Source organism: Pezoporus occidentalis, unplaced genomic scaffold, assembly GCF_034315485.1.
Source record: "Pezoporus occidentalis ecotype Australia unplaced genomic scaffold, CSIRO_AGI_Poc_V1 ctg216, whole genome shotgun sequence".
NCBI classification, from domain to species: domain Eukaryota; kingdom Metazoa; phylum Chordata; class Aves; order Psittaciformes; family Psittacidae; genus Pezoporus; species Pezoporus occidentalis.
Window position 1 is genome coordinate 349,321 of NW_026914029.1, and position 9,000 is coordinate 358,320.

Here is a 9,000-nt window from a genome sequence, read left to right on the forward strand (position 1 = left end):
AGATCAAGCAGCTGGAATGAAAGCTGAGCTCTCCTCTGTGCTGTGAACCAGCTTGGGAGAGCCGGGAAGGAATGAAGGGATGTAAAGCTGTATTTAAGTTGATAATGTGGCAGATCTAACTCGAGATGCTAATGAGTAGATTTAAAGGGCTGATCTGAGCCTGGTGAAATGAATACAGAGAGGCTCATCAGCTCTAATGGCCAGATGGGACGTTGCGTTGAGGATGAAGGGGAAGAAACCACCTAATAAGATGACACAGCTTAAATCTTGACTCCAGCCGTCTCTGGGCTGGGCCCCTGATGAGCAAAGAGTCATCTGAACACAGTCTGCTTGGGCTGGAATGACAAGAGACATAAAACACAATGACAGAGAGTGTAATCAGTGGTAAAGTGTCAGCACTGAGCTGTCAGGGCCTTCTTTAACATCCAGCAGCAGCTTCGTCAGGGCAGAGTGGGGCTGAGAGAGAGGAAACAAGGAAGGATGGGAGGGTTTCCAGCTCCTGGCCTTCTACTTTGTATTTACACAGCCAGGAGGAGCGTGGAGCTGTGAGTGGCACCATGGCCCTTTCCATCCGTTTGGAACGCGGGACTCCAAAGGAGTCACAACAAAGAGCGCACAGGGACTGCTGAGCCCGTCAGACCGGGATGGCGAAGCGCTGCCATGTCAACCATGGGCTTTCACACACCAATGCAGCTCCCCTTTCATTGCTTAACATCGAAACAAGGAACCGGAATGAAATCCGTGCTCAGAGCAGCCCTGGGTAGCACGGGGTTTATTCAGGCATGATGAGGAGCAGCACGAACCTGCCTCTTCCTATGATCCCTTTGTTCTTTGAAGAGCTTCCCATCTGTGCTTGGAGCAAGGATGAGAGTGGGGGAGCACGTGTCCCGCTGAGAGCCCCCCTGAGCCCCAGCCAAGGCCTGTGGTGGGCAGTGGTGGAGAAGAGAAGCCCAAGAAGAAAGAGTCAGCACTTGTGAGAGCAGAGGGAAGAGGATTGAAGGTTAAACAGAAGGAAAACCCCCTCGGGGCGGGGGGGTGTCTGGAAGCGGCAATGTTGTACACCGAGAGTTCGGGATCTGCGAGGAGAGGAAGGCAATCAGGGAACATGGAGATCCCTTTGACACTTATAGTGCCTGCAGGCCCGAAGTGAGATTCCAGCCCTGCTGGGAAGAAGCTGCTCCAAGCTGTGAGGACAGGCTGCGCCTGTCGCCGTGGGTTTCCAATGGCAACACACATGGCAGATGGGAACCTTATTATCCAGGGCACCGGGGCTCTGAGGACTGTGCCAATGCCTGGCGTGTGGAGCAGCCTGGCTGGGGCCTCGGGGCTCTCCACCTGGACCTTCCCCAGCCATCGGGGTCGCTCCAGACCTGGAGCCGTGGCAAGGAGGTAAAGAGGGGCGGCAGACCCCAACGCGCAGGGTTGTGTTAGGTGCAGTGTGTCAAGAGCCATCGCTGTGTATGGCACGGGGTGATGGAATAAGCCGTTGGAGAGGGAAAGGCTCTTCAGAGCTGCCCTCAGGTGAGCAGGATGCTGCCGCACCCGAGTGGAGCTGCAGGAGGCTTTTTCCCATTGGAAACACTGGCTTGGGAAGCAAAGTCCTGCCTTGTGCTGGAGAGGGCCTTTAGGCTCCACAGGTAACACCACACTCATTTATACACCTCCCTTTGAATGCAAGGACCCCAAAGCACTTCCCAGCTTCACCCAGGCTCACTCTCAGCAGCTCTGGCAATAGAGGCAGGGCCCTGGCATCCCTGTTCCATGCGGATGCTGGGGCAGCTTTCCATGAGCCGAAGGCAGCGCCTCTGTTTTTGGCTGCCGCAGCCCAGACAAGCTGTTGCTCCCGCGGTGGCTCAGCCCATGACCCCACTCCTACACCAGCGCCATCCTTCTCCCCTCGCTCATCACTTCGGCATATGCTCATCTATTTTGAATCCTGCCTATGTGTGAGGCTGGGCTGCTCCTAATCTCGTCTCGGTGCCGGGCGTCAGTCTCCCTGGCATGTGCCTTTTCCCTGTCTGCCTCCCTCTGCTTATGGCCTGGGGATATTTTTACCTCCACCCTCTAATTAGAGGTGGTTTTCTTTGGGTGCTTTGCTCACAAGGGCTCCTGGAGTGGTCAGCGGGAGCTGCTTAGAATAAACCCACTGCCTCCCAAGCAGGATGCTTTGAGGGAGCCCGGGATTTGGGCTGCATTCCTTGGGGTCTGTCTGCAGCAGCGTGGTGGGATGGCAGCTATAGAGAGGAGCCACGTAACTCTCATCCAAGCTGATCTCCATCCCCAGGGATCCCTGAGCTGAGATCGCTTTCCCTGTGCTGGTCCAGGGATGGAGCAGAGGTGATCCTCACCCCGATGCTCAAGCATTGGGATCTGCCTGGCCCTCAGCATCCTCCCCACGCTCCAAGCAGGAAGCTGTGATCCCAGAGCTTGGGGTGTGCAGCCTTTTTCTCTCCTCCATGGGCAGGGAGCATCTGCAACCCCTGGGGCTGCTGGAGCCCTGTTCACAGCCTAATCCTCTCCTTCCTGCCCCTCAGCCTCCAGCAAAGCAGAGCTGTGGGTGGCAGGATCGGGGGTCACCATCCCGTTATATTGCTCGCTTCCAGGCCAAGGCAAGCTGGGACATGGAATCAGCTCCGGTCTGAGTCCTGCCAGCATCCCCAGGCTGGCATTGGGAGGAGGAGGGGGGCACTGCTCCCCTTTTCTCCGCCTCGGGTCAGTGGGAAGGGGGCCATGGAATCCCAGCCTGGTTTGTGTTGGGATAAGGCTCATCCTTAAAGCCACAGGCAGGGACCCCTTCCACTGGAGCAGCTTGCTCCAAGCCCCTGTGTCCAACCTGGCCTTGAACACTGCCAGGGATGGGGCAGCCACAGCTTCTCTGGGCACCCTGTGCCAGCGCCTCAGCACCCTCACTGTTAAAGAAATTCTTCCTTTTATCTTACCTAAATCTCCCCTCTTTTATTTTACACCATTCCCCTTGGCCTGTCCCTACATCCCTTGTCCAAAGCCCCTCTCCAGGTTTCCCCTTTAGGCACTGGAGCTGCTCTAAGGTCTCCCCTTAAGGAGCCTTCTCTTCTCCAGGCTGGACCAGCCCAGCTCTCTCAGCCTGTAAATGCTTCCTATCTCCTGATCCCACTCAACACAAACAGGTTTGGAGCTAATGCTCCACAGCATTTATGCCTGTTCTTGAGAGAAGACAAGGGATATAGAGGAAAAAGCTTGAGGAGAGTGAGGATGTCCTGCTCCCACACTCCTCCTCTTGTGCTGGTTCCTCTGTTGCACTGATTTACTGCTTAACAAGTGTTTTGTCTCCAGCAGACAGTGCTTGGTTCCCCACCTTAAGCCGGTTTCAATGGCTCCTGATGACTCCCATGGAAATCAGTACTGTGGCATGTTCTGGCTTGGAAACTGTGCTCAAGTACAGTAGATTGCTTGGAAAAGAGGGAAGAACTTCCTAGCACCATGGAATGGGTTGGGTTGGAAGGCACCTTAAGGCTCAGCCAGCTCCAACCCCCTGGAGGACAGATGGGATGCGCTGTGTGCACCCAGTGCCATCATTTACCCCTCTTCTGCCCTAGAGCAGGCAGGTGAAGGCCCTGTCCTCCTGCCTGGCTGGGCTTGGAGGAGGAGCAAGGGCTTAATCTCTGCCTGCTGTGCTGGCAAAGGCGATTAGACATATGCCACCTAATTCAGAGCAAACAGGATGGAGGGACCATTTGCCACTTAGGAACAATGAGCAAGCCCATCGCTCCCATCAGGCCTGGGTAATACATACCGACATAAGCCTGGGTTAGGGTTTATCATTGCTAATCCTGGCCCATGCTCCTGCTCTCCATCCCTCTGGCATCTCTTCCCCTTTCCCTCCCTTGCTCCTGGTACTGGCATCTTCAGGTGCAGCAGAGAAGTTCCTCAGCACCATCCATCCTTCTCCCATACATGAGGAATGTTTTCGCTTCTCCTGGATGTGTCCCTGTGTAAATTCAAGCCACAGGGAGATCCTCTCATCCCATGGTTTTAGATAACTTCCCAACCGGCCCTCATCACCTCTATTCCCAAGTCTATCCCCTTTGGTCCTCCATGGCACTAAGCATTGCCCAGTGTCAGTGGGGCTATAAACCTGAATGGGGACCAATATCTCTGCCCCATTTGGGCTCCCTCCTGAGCACTGTCCCGCTGGGATGCAAACCAGAGCCAGGCCAGCTACATCATTCCTGGAAATCCTGTTGGCTTTCCTTTATGGGATGCTGTGAATGGCCATGACTGAGCCACCCACAGCCTACGTGGCTGCTTCTTGTCCCATCGGATGCCTGCCGTGGCCCCTCACTCAGGTAAGCCTGAGCTGTGTGTCCTGCCTTGGTCCTCACCCCTCGGATCAGATCAGCTGGGAAATGAGGTCAGAGACGGGAATCCCATGGACAGGTATCCATCTCCCCGCGGTGGGGTGCATGGAGGAGCTTGCAGGTAGCTTGGGGCAATAGAAGGGGTCCAAAGCCCCCTTGCTGGCGAGGGGAGCATCCCTCCTGGCCCCGGCCCCTCTCTGGAAGCAGGGGCTGGGAAGCGGCTCCAGGACGGGATTCTCCAGCCCAGGGGTTCCCTCTTGTGGCAAGATGCTCCTGGATGCTCCACAGCCAGGCTCGGAGCCCCGGGGTGGGGGGGACTTCATCACCTTCATCACCCCGTGTGTGGGGCGGCACTGGAGACCCACTGCGTGACCTCCCTTGGGGATACCGGGGAGTATCCAGGTGCAAAAGCCTCTCCTGGAAATAGGATTTGAGTGGGCTTAAAGGGAGCCTGAGCTGGGCGGACATGGGGTGGAAGGGGGACTGGGGGGCTTTAGGCTGCAGCAGCCGCGGCTCTGGGGCTGGAGGGGGGGACCGGAGCGGGAGAGGCTGCTGCTGGTGGGGGGGATCCATCCGAGGGGGGGGGGAGCTCCGGGTTCGGGGGGGCCGCCAGGGGGAGCCCGCGCCGAGCATCAGCGTCACCCTTCAGCATCATCCCAGCCCAGCATCATTCCCGTCGAGCATCATCCCCTATGAGCATCAGCATCACCTCCCAGCATCATCCCGATCCAGCATCATTCCCGTTGAGCATCATCTCCTCGGAGCAGCAGCATCACCCTCTCAGCATCATCCCCTCTGACCACCGGTATCACCTCTGAACATCAGCATCCACTCCAAGCATCATTCCCGTCGAGCATCATCCTCTCTGAGCATCAGCATCACCTCCCAGCATCATCCCCTCTGACCATTGGTATCACCTCTGAGCATCAGCATCCACTCCGAGCATCATTCCCCTGATCATCATCCCCTCTGAGCATCCTCATCCCCTCCAAGCATCAGCATTATCTCCAAGCATCATCCCCTCCAAGCATTAGCATCCCCTCCAGGCATCCTTATCCCCTCCAAGCGTCATCCCCTTTTGAGCATCATCCTCTTTGAGCATCATCATCCCCTCTGAGCATCATCCCCTGCACCCCCTGGGCTGGGACATGGGACATGCTCCTGGGAAGAGCATTGCTCTGGCTCTTGCTCCAGCTGAGCCCTCAGTGTCCTCATATGAGGGCATGTGGGGGTCCTGCACTGCCCCAGAGCCCCCTGAAGCTCCCAGGACCCCACATCAGCCCAGAAACAGCTCCTGGAGGGGTGCAGTGGGAGCCAAGGTGGGTGGGAAAGCTTCTTGGATAGCCACAAAGCCCAGCTGGCATCTCCCCAGTGCCTGCGTAGTGGCTGCACCCCACGTGCTGGCACTGAAGTGTCCCCTCACTCTTCATGCATGGAGCCATCCCTCCAGTGCCTCTGCCACAGCCAGATTCCAGGGGGTTGGAGCTTGTCCCTCCAGCGTGCAGGCCCTGACACGCTCCTGCCTCATTGCATCCATGAGCCATCTCCCACCAGCCTTCCTCACCACTTCCAGCTTGTTCCAATGCCAGAGGGCTGGCACTGCCCCGGCGGGGATGGGAGCAGAGAGGTACCTCCAGCATCGCCTCTTCCCTGAGCTGCTGAGGCCGAAGGAGAGGCCAGGAGCTCCCTGGAGCACACGGAATCTGTCGGCAGGAGCAGCAGCCCTGATAAAGCAGCACAGATCCAACTCCCTGGCAGCGTGGGCTGGATCCTGCTGCTGGATCCTCCGCCATGGGGTGTCCGTGGAGGTGGTGATGCAGGGGCTGTGCTGCACCCAGCAGCAGGATATTTTGGGTGCCCTGCTCCTCATCCTCCCTTCACTTTCTGTTCTGGCTGCTCGGTAGCATCACCCCTAAGCTAAGGTGGATGGTGACAGCTGTGGTCCCAAAGAACATGCAAAGGGGGGGGGGGGGGGGGAACACTGCCCTGAGACCCTGGATTTGTGCCCCTCTCCTGCCTTTTCCTGCCCATTGGGACATCCCCGGTGGGTTCCCCGTCTCCATATGGCTGTGGATGCCTGCGGATGCGTTTGAAACCCTCGGATGGGGAATAAATAGCAGCAGGCCCGCTGCCTTTTGTTGTGATTGATTCCATTTGTTCTGCATAAGCAGTTCCTTTCCCTTGCCAAGGCTCAGCTCCTGGGGAAGGAAGATGCTGTGAGCAAAAGATGCTGATGAGCTCCAATGTGGGGAAACTGAGGCAGCCGGTGGCACCGGGTCTGACTGGTTCCAATGGAGGTGAAGCCACCAAGGGGCTGGACCAGCAGCGTCACCCCATGGGTGAGTGGCACTGCCCTGCACACGGTGGAAAACGACTTTATACAGGAGCTTGGGATGCAAATGGACACGGGAGCCGGGACTCCTGTTGTGAACAACAGCCTCGGGCAAGTCTGGTGCCTCCCTGCCTCAGTTTCCCCAGGCTGCAGAGGCTGTTTATCCATCGGGAGCTGGGGAACCGGCTCGTTTGGCAGCGGGAGGATCCCTGTGGATGAAAGGCGCCGCTGGATGCTGGACCACGGGCTCCCTGCGGGGCGGCACTGGGGGCTGGATGGACCCCATGCGCAGCCGGTTTGCCTGGGGACCCGCATCCCTGGTGGGAGGAGGGATGGATGCACATGGGTTGGGGGGGTACAACAGTGGTTCTGTGCCCTGTGGGTGAGTCAGAGCAGCCCAAAGCTGCCTCCTCACCGCCACCACGTCCCCGCTCTGCTCCTCTCCTCCTCCTGATGTGGCTCATTATCTCCTGAGTCATCGCTCCCACCTCCGCTGCAGCCACAGCCGGCTGCAGGGACGGGCACATGGGGGCTGCCACGGAGCCCGGGGGGTGCTTGTGGGGGGGGAGCCTGCACCCCCTGGTCCTCGGGAGCAGCCCCGGCGGTGGGAAGCGCTGCGGAGCATCCTCCCGGCGCGCGTTGCTGCTGGGAGGGATCCTCGGGATCGCGCTGCTCCCGCAGGGATGCTCCTAGGCTGGAATCAGGCTCCAGTGCGCAAGCGGGCTCCCGAGCCCTGCCCAGGGCAAAGCCCACGGGCAGAGCCGTGATGCTCCGTGTGATGCTCGGGATGTGGGTGCCGGAGTCACCGAGCACACGTTGCTGTGGTGCAGAGCACGGGCTGGCTGCAGAGGTCCGGGATACAGCTGCTTATCCCGGGGGATGCTGCAGAACTTCCCCTCTGAAGGTGCTGGGATGAAGCAGAGTCAGGGCTGCTCCCATTGCGGTGCTGGGCTGGGAAATGCAGCTCTGAGCTGAGAATGTGCCTCTGTCTCCCCGTGCCCTTTGGCAGCCTCTTCCCAGGCTGAATTCCCCTTTGCCACTAACAATTTGTGCCTTATTAATCCTAATTTGAGCTCTCCTGGTTTCCTCTCCCAGCTCCTTGCTCTGCCTTTCCCAGCAGATGGATGCTCCCGGGGTGCTGCAGCTCCTCATCTCCACTCGCCTTTATGGGGACAGCAGTTTTCAGTGCTCAGCAGGAGATGTTTGCTCCCGGCTCATGGAATACCACCACAGCTTCCCACTGACCAACGTCGGGATGAGCTGGGGCCGCTCGGAGCCTCTGCATGGACCAGTCTGGGATTCTGTGGTACTAAGGACACTGCAAGGGGGAGGATGCTGCAAGGAAAGAACCAGGATCTGTGTGGGGGAATGCTGAGCAGAGGAAACAAGTGAGGGCCAGCCACATAGAATCATGGATTCATGGAATGGTTTGGCTTGGAAGGGACCTTAAAGCTCATCCTTAAAGCCAGGGGCAGGGACACCTTCCACTGGAGCAGCTTGCTCCAAGCCCCTGCGTCCAACCTGGCCTTGAGCGCTGCCAGGGATGGAGCAGCCTCACAACCTCTCCAAGGCCTCCTGCTTGCAATTCCCAACCGGATGCCTCCATTCCCCCTCTATGGGGTCAACCCTGCCCTTGACCGCCGCAGCTCAGGGTCCCGCCGCAGCCTCCGGTCGTGCTGGCAACCACCGGGAAGTGCGGGTGCCCTGAACAAGCTTCCCCTTGTGTGGGCAGCCCTGGCCTGCGGCAGGGAGCAGGGAACAAGGGGGTCTGTGTGCGCCCAGCGCTCGCTGGCCCCATTCCCAGTGGCTTTCCGGGGATGCAGGCGGCTGCGGGGGCTTGTTGAGCTCTCTCCTTCTTCTCCTCTGTTATCAGCATCCTTAGGGGTGTTAATGTGGGTCATGACATCAGGGCTCATTACAACCCGGCATCCAAAGGGATGCTCTTGGCAGCTCCGTGCCTCTGAGCCCCACATCCCACTGCTGGGGGAGCAGGGGCAATGTGGGGTGACTGGGGTCCCCCTTGCTGGAGCGGGCAGTGATGCTGTGCAGGCACTGGGGTACCCGGTACCCACTACAGGGCTCAAGAGCTTTTGAGGGTCTTTGGCTTGATTTTATGTCACACGAGCCGATGCTGGTCTGCTCATAGAGTCCTAGAGTCGTGGAATGGTTTGGGTTGGAAGGGACCTTCAAGCTCATCCAGTTCCATGGCAGGGACATTGTCCACCAAAGCACGGTATTCCAACCTGCTTCCCCTCCCCTGGCTGGGGAAACTGAGGCAGGGACCCCATCCAACTGCCTGCTCCTGCCAGGCAGGGAGGACCCATCCCTCCC

General features: G+C 58.5%; 1 protein-coding gene across 1 annotated transcript in view; it reads left to right on the top strand.

Moving 5' to 3' along the window:
* The window catches only part of B3GAT1 (beta-1,3-glucuronyltransferase 1), a 112,226-nt gene extending 104,045 nt beyond the window's left edge, over positions 1–8,181 (top strand). The window contains exon 6 of the transcript XR_009965102.1: positions 8,139–8,181. The gene's annotated coding sequence lies outside the window, so the exon portion shown is untranslated. The remainder of the gene's footprint in view (positions 1–8,138) is intronic.
* Positions 8,182–9,000: the final 819 nt, after the last annotated feature.